Consider the following 13,757-nt stretch of genomic DNA (forward strand, 5'->3'; position numbering starts at 1 on the left):
ACTGCCAGGGCAGTGTTGGCAACCTGTAGAAATTTCCCAGGAACTTTTACTTGGGGTGTGATGCCTTGTCTGAAGTTGAAAAAGTCTGAAGGTGATGCTCAGTTCTGGGTAGAGTGTCTTTTGAACATCCCCTCCAGACTTCTTGCAGAGAAACACAGAGGAGGAAAAGCTGCTGTTGTGAGAGCAAGGCTGGTCCCCTTTAAAAAAGCTAATACACAAAAGCTCTCTCTTTTTTTAAAAAAATAAATTTATATATTTTTTATTTTTGGCTGTGTTGGGTCTTCGTTGCTGTGCGTGGACTTTCTCTCTAGTTGCTGCTGGCGGGGCTACTGTTCATTGCAGTGCGCAGCCTTCTCATTGTGGTGGCTTCTCTTGTTGCAGAGCACAGGCTCTAGGTGCATGGGCTTCAGTAGTTGTGGTACACTGGCTCAGTAGTTGTGGCTTGCGGGCTCTAGAGTGCAGGCTCAGTAGTTGTAGCACATGGGCTTAGCTGCTCCGCGGGATGTGGGATCTTCCCAGACCAGGGCTCCAACCCATGTCCCCTGCGTTGGTGGGTGGATTCTTAACCACTGCACCACCAGGGAAGCCCAAGGCTCTCTTTGAATAGAATTTTTTGGTTTGCTGATTATAGCAGCAATATAGTTGCATTCTAGAGATTTCAGAAAATGCAGAAAATTTCAAAGAAAAAATTGTGCTTATAATAAAATTGAGAGGTGATCACTCAGTGTTTTGGGGTATAAGCACTTTAGTTTTCCTTCTCTCTGCATCTCACATAAACTTTCTTCAAGGTCTTTAAATATTTTTCCACAGCCTGATTTTTAATGACTGCCCAGTATCCTATTATATCGATAATGCCATTATTTGTCTAACCTGTTTTTAGATAATTTGGGTTTTTCCAGTTCATCATTATTATGAAAAACCTTGTATCTCAGTGATTATATTTTTGAATAAATATCTCCTTGCAAAATTATTTCAGTAAAAGACAATGAAGCTTTTCAAAATGTGCTCTAGGTCGTCACATTTCACTTCAGTGTCCCAGTTTATGTTGCTACCAGTGACAAATGAAGGTGCCCACTGAAAGCACTCTGTGCTTTCCCTTTTTTTAAAAAGGTATTTCACCATATAAAAATCAGTCCTTGTGTTTGATTTATAGTAACGTACGTCCACATCTTTGTATTCATAAAAATATTGAATTTGGATTCTCTCCAATTTCCCTTTTAGTAGAAAGGCACAAGTTCAGTAAGAAATTCTACTTGGAATTGTATTGAGTAGAGAAACATACTTTGATTTCTTCAATTTGTGACAAGTAACCCATAAACATTAATTAAAATATTGGTTAAAATTTTGAATAATGCAGAGATTTAATTAGGCAATAGAGTTTAAAAATCCAGCAAGCCACCTATGCTGATCTCCTTGGAGATGACTATCTGCAGGAAAGACAGACTTTAAACAACATTATGTTAAACATAGAGCAAGTTTCTAATTTCCCACCTTTTCGTGCTGCTAAAGCCTTAGAAAATATGTATAAGTCCACTGAGTATATATTGTCAGACTTGAGGACATTTCTAATAAAAGATTCACATAGTAAGTGTAAAACCAGTAAGCAGAAGACCACTAACCATGTAATGAAGGATTCAGGAAAGAGAAAATAATTATATCAGACAACCTAGGCCAAAAGAAGCGAATGAGCACAAAACTTAGGCTGAGTTTCTTGCAGCCTGTACAAAACACGGGAATTCATCTTTATTTTTCCCTTTACAGCTTGTATTGTATTATGTATTGAAAGGAAATAGTAAAGTTTATCAGAACAAAGAAATGTTTCTTTGTCACTAACCACTGAGAAGAAAATGTAGAGACAAAACAACAGACAGTGGACAGTGTGATTCACAAGACTTGCAGTACAGCTTATGACAGATAGAGGGAAGGAAGGAAGGAAAGGAGGAAGGAAGGAAGGAAAGGAGGAAGGAGGGAGGAAGGAGGGGAGGGAGGGAGGGAAGGAGGGAAGGAAGGGAAGGAGAGAGATGGATGATCCTTTTTCACCATTTTGTTTGTCAATGTAAACTCAAGGCACAAAGTTAAATTGTGGATCTTTGCAGGCATTTCTCAGAGTAGCTGGACACACCAGGTCTGTAAGTCTATGGAGGTTTGATTAGATATGAGATAGAACTCAGAAAAATCTACTGCATGATCCTGAGACTGGTGGTCCTCAAACTTACTTCTGTCAAAACAGTTTTCCTATGAGTGGGACTAAGCCATTTCACTGTCTATAATCAAATGATTGCTGCCATTTTTCCACTGAAAGATTGGAAAAAAAACAAGTAAATGGGTAAAATTATTTTAGATATATGTTTTTCTAATGCATATTTGTAGTAAGCCTTGCCTTCTTGTGTAATCAAGTAACAAATACCAAAAGGAACAACTGTTAACTCTGGATAATACTTAACGCAACAGCTTGTTTTGAGGAGGACACTATCTCTCATTTTTTAAAAAGTATGTAAGATAATTATGTATTTTATGAGTAGAATTGTTCCTATTTCATATAACAAATGAGGATTTAATGGCTATTCCACAACCGTTAGCACAGAGTAAAGCACATGATTTCCAGGTGCTCTGCCACACGAATCAATTCGAAAGCCTTGGTGAGCATCACTGCTAAAGTACTGGAAGTGCAGGTATCCCTGACGGTGAGTAGAAAGCTCTCCATTGCCTCCTGACTTTATAAGTGGGGTTAGCAAATCTGACACTTTATTATAAAAAAGAAAGATCTCAGATGCATTCTTGTCTTCACGAAGGACATACTGCAGTGCTTGCAGGCGGTTGTTAAAAATTATAGCTGTGTGTCCACTAGGCTCTTACGTGTCTGACATGCTCTGAGCTTTATATCCAATATTTGTAAACCTCACCACAGCCTTGAAAGGTAGAGGGCGTTACCCTCCATATTTTATGGGTGGGGAAACTGGGCATGGAGAGGTTAATTGAATTTGGCCAAGACCGCAGAGTTGAGAGTGACAGCAGAACAGCTTCAGTCTGTTCGCCGGCACTCCTTCCTCTGTGGGCACTGTCTTGGAGTAATCAAGATTTCCAGAAGCACTTTTGTGTCTGCACGAGTACTTGAACGGTAACCTCATTGAAGTACCATAAAATATAGGATATAACCTTAGCCTTGAGATACTTTTAGGGAAAGAATTAAAAACTTTAAAAAACAAACAAACAAACAAAAAAACTGTTCACCTTTGAGTATAACCACATCCCAAAGAGTCACTGAGCTACTGACAGCAAGTCCCCCGGACAAGTAAACAAAGAAACCTAAATAAGTAGTTTAGTCTTCTCTGTCTGCATGCTGCTAAAAATAATGTTTTGCTCTGACATAGAATTTTTGAGAGTTTTAAATGAGATATACCTAAAGCCTTTAGTTTAGCAACATAAATGCTTTATGTTTTGGTGTTCATAACCCATGGGCTGAAAGTCATATCTATGAAGGAGGGATAGTTGCCCCAGCAGATGTGATGTTTTTACTTACATGTTATCCTACTTTGAATCTTTGAGGAACTGTTTCACTAGTTATGTTGATTTGTGTCCATAGTATAGGGTAGTTATTTTAAAAATCATTTTTTGAAAAGGATCTAAATGTATTTATTTGGGTAAAACTCAATGAATATTTATCGATTGAAACTTAGATCAAATTTCTCTCATGCTGATTTTGCCAAGCTTTAGTTAACTTGAAGACTTTCAAATAAGAATTGTGTCAGAGTAGACCCCTGGTTATTAGATATGGAGCAGCAATCAGGCTTTGTCCATTCTGAAGTAAGAGGAAAGAGATGAGGGAATTTTTATGTGAACCCCATGAGCCCCATGAGTTAAAAGTTTCCCAGGGCAAACCCCGTCTTAGTTCACTGGCATTAGCATTTCTGGGCATGTACTAGGAGTGTAGAGAGAATGTACCCAGCCTCAGGGGTATCAGTGGTAAAGTTTAGAATACTTTAAGAGCAAACTTATCACTTCGACTCCTATGCTGTCCATTTCTCAGATGGAGATAAGCTGGGAAAGGCTTATTTTTAAATAATAAAACTAGCTGTTTAAGTGTGTGACTAAAATTCTCCTTAGAATTAACTCATGGATTGCCCTGAAGTACTGAGCTGTGATTATAAATAAATTTTACCAAATATTGTCGCTACACCTCTTCTATAGTGAAGAGAATAATTTAGTGTAAAATTAGTTAAAATATGCAAGCCATTTAGAACAGTGCTTAACATATATTAAGTCCTCCATAAATATTATCTATTGTTTAGAATGGTAGTTCTCAACTAGTGTGTCAAGGCACAAGTATACCCCTTCTCAGACATGCCCTGAAGTATCTGACTTTATATTTTTAAAGAATAGTTTTTTTTGTATAGCTAAACATATAGATGAAGCACACACTGATGTTTCAGTTGGCTAAAATAAGAACTGAGAGACAGTATAATGTCAAGTTTTTGCTTGCCAAATGGGGACATTGCCTCTTGGGTCTGTAGGAGGAGGGCCCTGAACACTCCTGATCAAAAAAGCTTATGTTCAGGGCCTCCCTGGTGGCGCAGTGGTTGAGAGTCCGCCTGCCGATGCAGGGGATACGGGTTCGTGCCCCGGTCTGGGAGGATCCCATTTGCCACGGAGCGGCTGGGCCCGTGAGCCATGGCCGCTGAGCCTGCGCATCCGGAGCCTGTGCTCCGCAACGGGAGAGGCCACAACAGTGAGAGGCCCGCGTACGGAAAAAAAAAAAAAAAAAAAAAAAAAAAAAAAAAAAAAAAAAAAGCTTATGTTCAGAGAGACACATCAGGTGGGCAGTGTGTTCATTACCACTGCTTCTTATACACACTCTGAGGACACATGGCTATATTACTGTAACTTCTTGAGAACTTTTGGAGCACAGCGCTCCAAAAGTACTTCAGAACTATCAGTTAAGAACTAATGGGGATGGCGGAAGAGTAAGACGCGGAGATCACCTTCCTCCCCACGGATACACCAGAAATACAGCTACACATGGAACAACTCCTACAGAACACATACTGAACGCTGGCATAAGACCCCAGACCTCCCAAAAGGCAAGAAACTCCCCACATACCTGGGTAGGGCAAAGCGGAGAGATCCCCACACAGAGGATCGGTGCCGAGCGGCACTCACCAGCCCGAGAGGCTTGTCTGCTCGCCCGCCGGGGCGCGCAGCGCTGGAAGCTGAGGCTCGGGCTTCGGTCAGAGCGCAGAGAGAGGACTGGGGCTGGCGGCGAGAACTCAGCCTGAAGGGGGCTAATGTGCCACAGCTAGCCGGGAGGGAGTCCGGGAAAACTCTGGAGCTGCCGAAGAGGCAAGAGACTTTTTCTTCCCTCTTGGTTTCCTGGTGCACGAGGAGAGGGGATTAAGAGCGCTGCTTAAAGGGGCTCCACAGACGGGCGCGAGTCGCGACTGAAAGCGCGGAGCCCAGTGACGGGCGTGGGACGCTGGGGCTGCTGCTGCTGCCGCCAAGAAGCCTGTGTGCGAGCGCAGGTCACTGCCCACACCGCCCTTCCGGGAGCCTGTGCAGCCCGCCACTGCCGGGGTCCTGGGATCCAGGGGCGGCTTCCCTGGGAGAACGCACGGTGCGCCTCGGGCTGGTGCAACGTCACGCCGACCTCTGCCGCTGCAGGCTCACCCCGCACTCCATGCCCCGCCCTCCCGCCCGGCCTGAGTGAGCAAGAGTCCCCGAAGCGGCTGCTCCTTTAATCCTGTCCTGTCTGAGCGAAGAACAGACGCCCTCCGGCGACCTACACGCAGAGGCGGGGCCAAATCCAAAGCTGAGACCCAGGAGCTGTGAGAACAAAGAAGAGAAAGGGAAACCTCTCCCAGCAGCCTCAGAAGCAGCGGATTAAAGCTCCACAATCAACTTGATGTACCCTGCATCTGTGGAATACATGAATAGACAACACATCATCCCAAATTGAGGAGCCCGGAGTCAGTGCTGTGCCTCTGAGGTGGGAGAGCCAACTTCAGGACACTGGTCCACAAGAGACCTCCCAGCTCCACATAGTATCAAACGGCAAAAATCTTCCAGAGATCTCCATCTCAACACCAGCACCCAGCTTCACTCAACGACCAGCAAGCTACAGTGCTGGACACCCTATGCCAAACAACTAGCAAGACAGGAACACAACGCCACCCATTAGCAGAGAGGTGGCCTAAAATCATAAAAAGTCCGCAGACACCCCAAAACACACCACCAGACGTGGACCTGCCCACCAGAAAGACAAGATCCAGCCTCATCCACCAGAACACAGGCACTAGTCCCCTCCACCAGGAAGCCTACACAACCCACTAAACCAACCTTAGCCACTGGGGACAGACACCAAAAACAACGGGAACTACGAACCGGCAGCCTGCAAAAAGGAGACCCCAAACACAGTAACATAAGCAAAATGAGAAGACAGAAAAACACACAGCAGGAGAAGGAGCAAGATAAAAACCCACCAGACCTAACAAATGAAGAGGTAATAGGCAGTCTACCTGAAAAAGAATTCAGAATAATGATGGTAAAGATGATCCAAGATTCTATTTCCCAGATCCAAAATCTTGGAAATAGAATAGACAAAATGCAAGAAACAGTTAACAAGGACCTAGAAGAACTAAAGATGAATCAAGCATCGATTAAAAACACAATACATGAAATAAAAAATACTCTAGACGGGATCAATAGCAGAATAACTGAGGCAGAAGAACGGATAAGTGAGGTGGAAGATAAAATAGTGGAAATAACTGCTGCAGAGCAAAATAAAGAAAAAAGAATGAAAAGAACAGAGGGCAGTCTCAGAGACCTCTGGGACAACATTAAACGCACCAACATTCAAATTATAGGGGTTCCAGAAGAAGAAGAGAAAAAGAAAGGGACTGAGAAAATATTTGAAGAGATTATAGTTGAAAACTTCCCTAATATGGGAAAGGAAATAGTTAATCAAGTCCAGGAGGCACAGAGAGTCCCATACAGAATAAATCCAAGGAGAAATACGCCAAGACACATATTAATCAAACTGTCAAAAATTAAACACAAAGAAATCATATTAAAAGCAGCAAGGCAAAAACAACAAATAACACACAAGGGAATCCCCATCAGGATAACAGCTGATCTCTCAGCAGAAACTCTACAAGCCAGAAGGGAGTGGCAGGACATAATTAAAGTGATGAAAGAGAAAAACCTGCAACCAAGATTACTCTACCCAGCAAGGATCTCATTCAGATTTGATGGAGAAATTAAAACGTTTACAGACAAGCAAAAGCTGAGAGAGTTCAGCACCACCAAACCAGCTTTACAACAAATGCTAAAGGAACTTCTCTAGGCAAGAAACACAACAGAAGGAAAAGACCTACAATAACGAACGCAAAACAATTAAGAAAATGGGAATAGGAACATACATATCGATAATTACCTTAAATGTAAATGGACTAAATGCTCCCACCAAAAGACACAGATTGGCTGAATGGATACAAAAACAAGACCCAGATATATGCTGTATACAAGAGACCCACTTCAGACCTAGAGACACATACAGACTGAAAGTAAGGGGATGGAAAAAGATATTCCATGCAAACGGAAACCAAAAGAAAGCTGGAGTAGCAATTCTCATATCAGACAAAATAGACTTTAAAATAAAGACTACTAGAAGAGACAAAGAAGGACACTACCTAATGATCAAGGGATCGATCCAAGAAGAAGATATAACAATTGTAAATATTTATGCACCCAACATAGGAGCACCTCAATACATAAGGCAAATACTAACAGCCATAAAAGGAGAAATCGACAGTAACACAATTATAGTAGGGGACTTTAACACCCCACTTTCACCAATGGACAGATCATCCAAAATGAAAATAAATAAGGAAACACAAGCTTTAAATGATACATTAAACAAGATGGACTTAATTGATATTTATAGGACATTCCACCCAAAAACAACAGAATACACATTTTTCTCAAGTGCTCATGGAACATTCTCCAGGATAGATCATATCTTGGGTCACAAATCAAGCCTTGGTAAATTTAAGAAAATTGAAATTGTATCAAGTATCTTTTCTGACCACAATGCTATGAGACTAGATATCAATTACAGGAAAAGAGCTGTAAAAAATACAAACACATGGAGGCTAAACAATACACTACTTAATAACGAAGTGATAACTGAAGAAATCAAAGGGGAAATTAAAAAATACCTAGAAACAAATGACAATGGAGACACAACGACCCAAAACCTATGGGATGCAGCAAAAGCAGTTCTAAGAGGGAAGTTTATAGCAATACAATCCCACCTTAAGAAACAGGAAACATCTCGAATAAACAACCTAACCTTGCACCTAAAGCAATTAGAGGAAGAAGAACAAAAACATCCCAAAGTTAGCAGAAGGAAAGAAATCATAAAAATCAGATCAGAAATAAATGAAAAAGAAATGAAGGAAACGATAGCAAAGATCAATAAAACTAAAAGCTGGTTCTTTGAGAAGATAAACAAAATTGATAAACCATTAGCCAGACTCATCAAGAAAAGAAGGGAGAAGACTCAAATCAATAGAATTAGAAATGAAAAAGGAGAAGTAACAACTGACACTGCAGAAATACAAAAGATCATGAGAGATTACTATAAGCAACTCTATGCCCATAAAATGGACAACCTGGAAGAGATGGACAAATTCTTAGAAATGCACAACCTGCCAAGACTGACTCAGGAAGAAATAGAAAATATGAATAGACCAATCACAAGCACTGAAATTGAAACTGTGATTAAAAATCTTCCATCAAACAAAAGCCCAGGACCAGATGGCTTCACAGGCGAATTCTATCAAACATTTAGAGAAGAGCTAACACCCATCCTTCTCAAACTCTTCCAAACAATATCAGAGGAAGGAACACTCCCAAACTCATTCTACGAGGCCACCATCACCTTGATACCAAAACCAGGCAAGGATGTCACAAAGAAAGAAAACTACAGGCCAATATCACTGATGAACATAGATGCAAAAATCCTCAACAAAATACTAGCAGACAGAATCCAACAGCACATTAAAAGGATCATACACCATGATCAAGTGGGGTTTATTCCAGGAATGCAAGGATTCTTCAATATACGCAAATCAATCAATGTGATACACCATATTAACAAGTTGAAGGAGAAAAACCATATGATCATCTCAATAGATGCAGAGAAAGCTTTCGACAAAATTCAACACCCATTTATGATAAAAACCCTGCAGAAAGTAGGCATAGAGGGAACTTTCCTCAACATAATAAAGGCCATATATGCAAACCCACAGCCAACATTGTCCTCAATGGTGAAAAACTGAAACCATTTCCTCTAAGATCAGGAACAAGACAAGGCTGCCCACTCTCACCACTCTTATTCAACATAGTTTTGGAAGTTTTAGCCACAGCAATCAGAGAAGAAAAGGAAATAAAAGGAATCCAAATTGGAAAAGAAGAAGTAAAGCTGTCACTGTTTGCAGATGACATGATACTATACATAGAGAATCCTAAAGATGCTACCAAAAAACTACTAGAGCTAATCAATGAATTTGGTAAAGTAGCAGGATACAAAATTAATGTACAGAAATCTCTGGCATTCCTGTACACTAATGATGAAAAATCTGAAAATGAAATCAAGAAAACACTCCCATTTACCATTGCAACAAAAAGAATAAAATATCTAGGAATAAACCTACCTAAGGAGACAAAAGACCTGTATGCAGAAAATTATAAGACACTGATGAAAGAAATTAAAGATGATACAAATAGATGGAGAGATATACCATGCTCCTGGATTGGAAGAATCAATATTGTGAAAATGACTCTACTACCCAAAGCAATCTACAGATTCAATGCAATCCCTATCAAACTACCACTGGCATTTTTCACAGAACTAGAACAAAAAATTGCAAAATTTGTTTGGAAAAACAAAAGACCCCGAATAGCCAAAGCAATCTTGAGAACGAAAAACGGAGCTGGAGGAATCAGGCTCCCTGACTTCAGACTATACTACAAAGCTACAGTAATCAAGACAGTGTGGTACTGGCATAAAAACAGAAAGATAGATCAGTGGATCAGGATAGAAAGCCCAGAGATAAACCCACGCACATATGGCCAACTTATCTTTGATAAAGGAGGCAGGAATGTACAGTGGAGAAAGGACAGCCTCTTCAATAAGTGGTGCTGGGAAAACTGGACAGGGACACGTAAAAGTTTGAGATTAGATCATTCCCTAACACCATACACAAAAATAAGCTCAAAATGGATTAAAGACTTAAATGTAAGGCCAGAAACTATCAAACTCTTAGAGGAAAACATAGGTAGAACACTCTATGACATAAATCACAGCAAGATCCTTTTGGACCCACCTCCTAGAGAAATGGAAATAAAAACAAAGATAAACAAATGGGACCTAATGAAACTTCAAAGCTTTTGCACAGCAAAGGAAACCATAAACAAGACCAAAAGACAACCCTCAGAATGGGAGAAAATATTTGCAAATGAAGCAACTGACAAAGGATTAATCTCCAAAATTTATAAACAGCTCATGCAGCTCAATAGCAAAAAAACAAACAACCCAATCCAAAAATGGGCAGAAGACTTAAATAGGCATTTCTCCAAAGAAGATATACAGACTGCCAACAAACACATGAAAGAATGCTCAACATCATTAATCATTAGAGAAATGCAAATCAAAACTACAATGAGATATCATCTCACACCAGTCAGAATGGCCATCATCAAGAAATCTAGAAACAATAAATGCTGGAGAGGGTGTGGAGAAAAGGGAACACTCTTGCACTGCTGGTGGGAATGTGAATTGGTACAGCCACTATGCAGAACGGTATGGAGGTTCCTTAAAAAACTACAAATAGAACTACCATATGACCCAGCAATCCCACTACTGGGCATATACCCTGAGAAAACCATAATTCAAAAAGAGACATGTACCAAAATGTTCATCGCAGCTCTATTCACAATAGCCCGGAGCTGGAAACAACCTAAGTGTCCATCATCGGATGAATGGGTAAAGAAGATGTGGCACATATATACAATGGAATATTACCCAGCCATAAAAAGAAACGAAACTGAGCTATTTGTAATGAGGTGGATGGACCTAGAGTCTGTCATACAGAGTGAAGTAAGTCAGAAAGAGAAAGACAAATACCGTATGCTAACACATATATACGGAATTTTTTTAAAAAAAATGTCATGAAGAACCTAGGGGTAAAACGGGAATAAAGACACAGACCTACTTGAGAATGGACTTGAGGATATGGGGAGGGGGAAGGGTAAGCTGTGACAAAGCGAAAGAGAGGCATGGACATATATACACTACCAAACGTAAGGTAGATAGATAGTGGGAAGCAGCCGCAGAGCACAGGGAGATCAGCTCGGTGCTTTGTGACCGCCTGGAGGGGTGGGATGGGGAGGGTGGGAGGGAGGGCGATGCATGAGGGAAGGGATGTGGGAACAGATGTATATGTATGACTGATTCACTTTGTTATAAAGCAGAAACTAATAAAAAGAAAAAAAAATTAAAAAAAAAAAAAAAAAAGAACTAATGGGGTAGGGCTTCCCTGGTGGTGCAGTGGTTAAGAATCAGCCTGCCAATGCAGGGGACACGGGTTCGAGCCCTGGCCCGGGAAGATCCCACATGCCGTGGAGCAACTCGGCCCGTGCGCCACAACTACTGAGCCTGTGCTCTAGAGCCCATGAGCCATAACTACTGAGCCCACGTGCCACAACTACTGTATCCTGCACACCTAGTGCCCATGCTCCACAACAAGAGGAGCCGCCGCAACAACGAAGAGCAGCCCCCGCTCGCTGCAACTAGAGGAAGCCCGCACAGCAACGAAGACCCAACGCAGCCAAAGTAAATAAATAAATTAATTAACTTAAAAAAAAGAACTAGTGGGGTAAGTTCCTGTCTATAGTTATAAAAGTGATTTATTTCATGTCTTATAACTGTACTATATTAATGTCCATATAGCCTCAAAAAAAACCTTTGTCAGACTTTTAGACCAGAGTCTAAATATGTTGGTGACATTTCCTAGGACCAGGTTTTGATGGCATGGAAATCAGAGAGTCTGAGAATGCCAAACTTCTCTAATACAGTTAAGTCATGAAAGTATAGGAAAATAAGAAGAATAGGGCATTCGGGACAAGATTCTATACCTTCCCTTTTGGCCCAAATCCTATAAATTTACTCACATAGAAACCTGCTTTTTATCTGCATTTGCTGTGGCTTGTGTCTCTAATGTCATCCTTTTTGAACCAACACACACCACATATCTGACTATTGTTTAGATATTCTACTTAGCGCTGAAGGCTCAGATCAGTTAAAGCGATGTCAGATACTGTAATGAACACAGTAGGAAATCATTCTTCTATTGTATGGTAATTGGTTGGAACCCATGAATTACATCTAAAATGTTACTACTGTTTTTACATAGTCTTAAGTTTATAATTAGAGTAAAACTTATTAAAGTAGGTGCATCAATAGGAAAAGAAACCATTATCCTTTCAACTGAGTCTTATTTCATAAACAGCGTATTAGCTCTTTAGTGACTAAGAAACATGGCTCACCTTTGCAGTATGTTGCCTCTATTCCTTTTTGCCCACGGATCTGAGAGGGGAGAGGTAAACTGATAGAGGAATTAAAGTTCTGAAGCAAATTAAGTTCACATTTTTATTGAAGGATTCTAGGAACTCCAAGACTGAATCCAAATTGTTACTTAGTTTTTAACCAGAATAATAGCTCTCTTTCTATTGTAGAGTAAGGGAAAGGTTAATGTTATCTGCCCTTGGTGACTTACTAACTGACTAAATAGCCAATTGAAATGTGGGGAAGAAAGATGAAACAAACTGCATCTTTATTTATAGGGTCAGATCTTTGCATTTGGATGCTGTGGGGAAGAGACAAAGTGTTACAGGGATTGGAAACTTACTTCAAGGGGGTGTGTAGAAGAGATGGAGGACAGAAGGAGTGAATTCTACACGCCCTCATTGAGCAGGCCCAGCCCAGGCAGAAGACTGCAGAGGGCCTGGGTGGACCACAAGACCTTTGCTCCCCTCTGACTTCTCCTTTAGCCCTCAGTCTGTTCAGAAGACAAACTGCAGGAACATAGAGGGAAATACACCACCAAACACAGCTTTCTTTTGATGTATTGTCTCCTAGCATAACCTACAAAAGATCATTCTGTTTTTCCTTTAGAATTCTTTTTATGCCAAGATGATTTATTATAATACAAGTTTTTTAATGTATAAGTAAAAAATAAAAGTGCATTTTAAAACAAAATGACAAGCTTTCCTTAGTTTGGCTCTCCTGATTTTTTTTTTTTTTTTTTTTTTTTGCGGTACGCGGGCCTCTCACTGTTGTGGCCTCTCCCGTTGCGGAGCACAGGCTCCGGACGCGCAGGCTCAGCAGTCATGGCTTACGGGCCCGCGGCATGAGGGATCTTCCCGGAGCGGGGCATGAACCCGTGTCCCCTGCATCGGCAGGTGGACTCTCAACCACTGCGCCACCAGCGAAGCCCTGGCTCTCCTGATTTTTATTTAAAATGAAGGATCAGTAAGCCTGGATTTTTGCCTTACCAGTTTAAAAAAATTAAATTCAAAAAGCAGTTCCTATAGCTCTCCCCCTCCAAACGCATGCTGCAAGCTGCATGGTTTGTTTAGATACATTTTGCTTCAACTCACCAGCTTTTCTAAAACTTAGGTTGATGGTTTAGTGGGTGATG

General features: G+C 40.9%; 1 protein-coding gene across 4 annotated transcripts in view; it reads left to right on the plus strand.

The window, feature by feature from the left end:
- AUTS2 (activator of transcription and developmental regulator AUTS2) overlaps window positions 1–13,757 on the plus strand; it is a 1,145,593-nt gene that overhangs the window by 686,833 nt on the left and 445,003 nt on the right. The window lies entirely within an intron of this gene.

Source organism: Mesoplodon mirus, assembly GCF_964341445.2.
Source record: "Mesoplodon mirus genome assembly, chromosome: 15".
In the NCBI taxonomy this organism is placed as follows: domain Eukaryota; kingdom Metazoa; phylum Chordata; class Mammalia; order Artiodactyla; family Ziphiidae; genus Mesoplodon; species Mesoplodon mirus.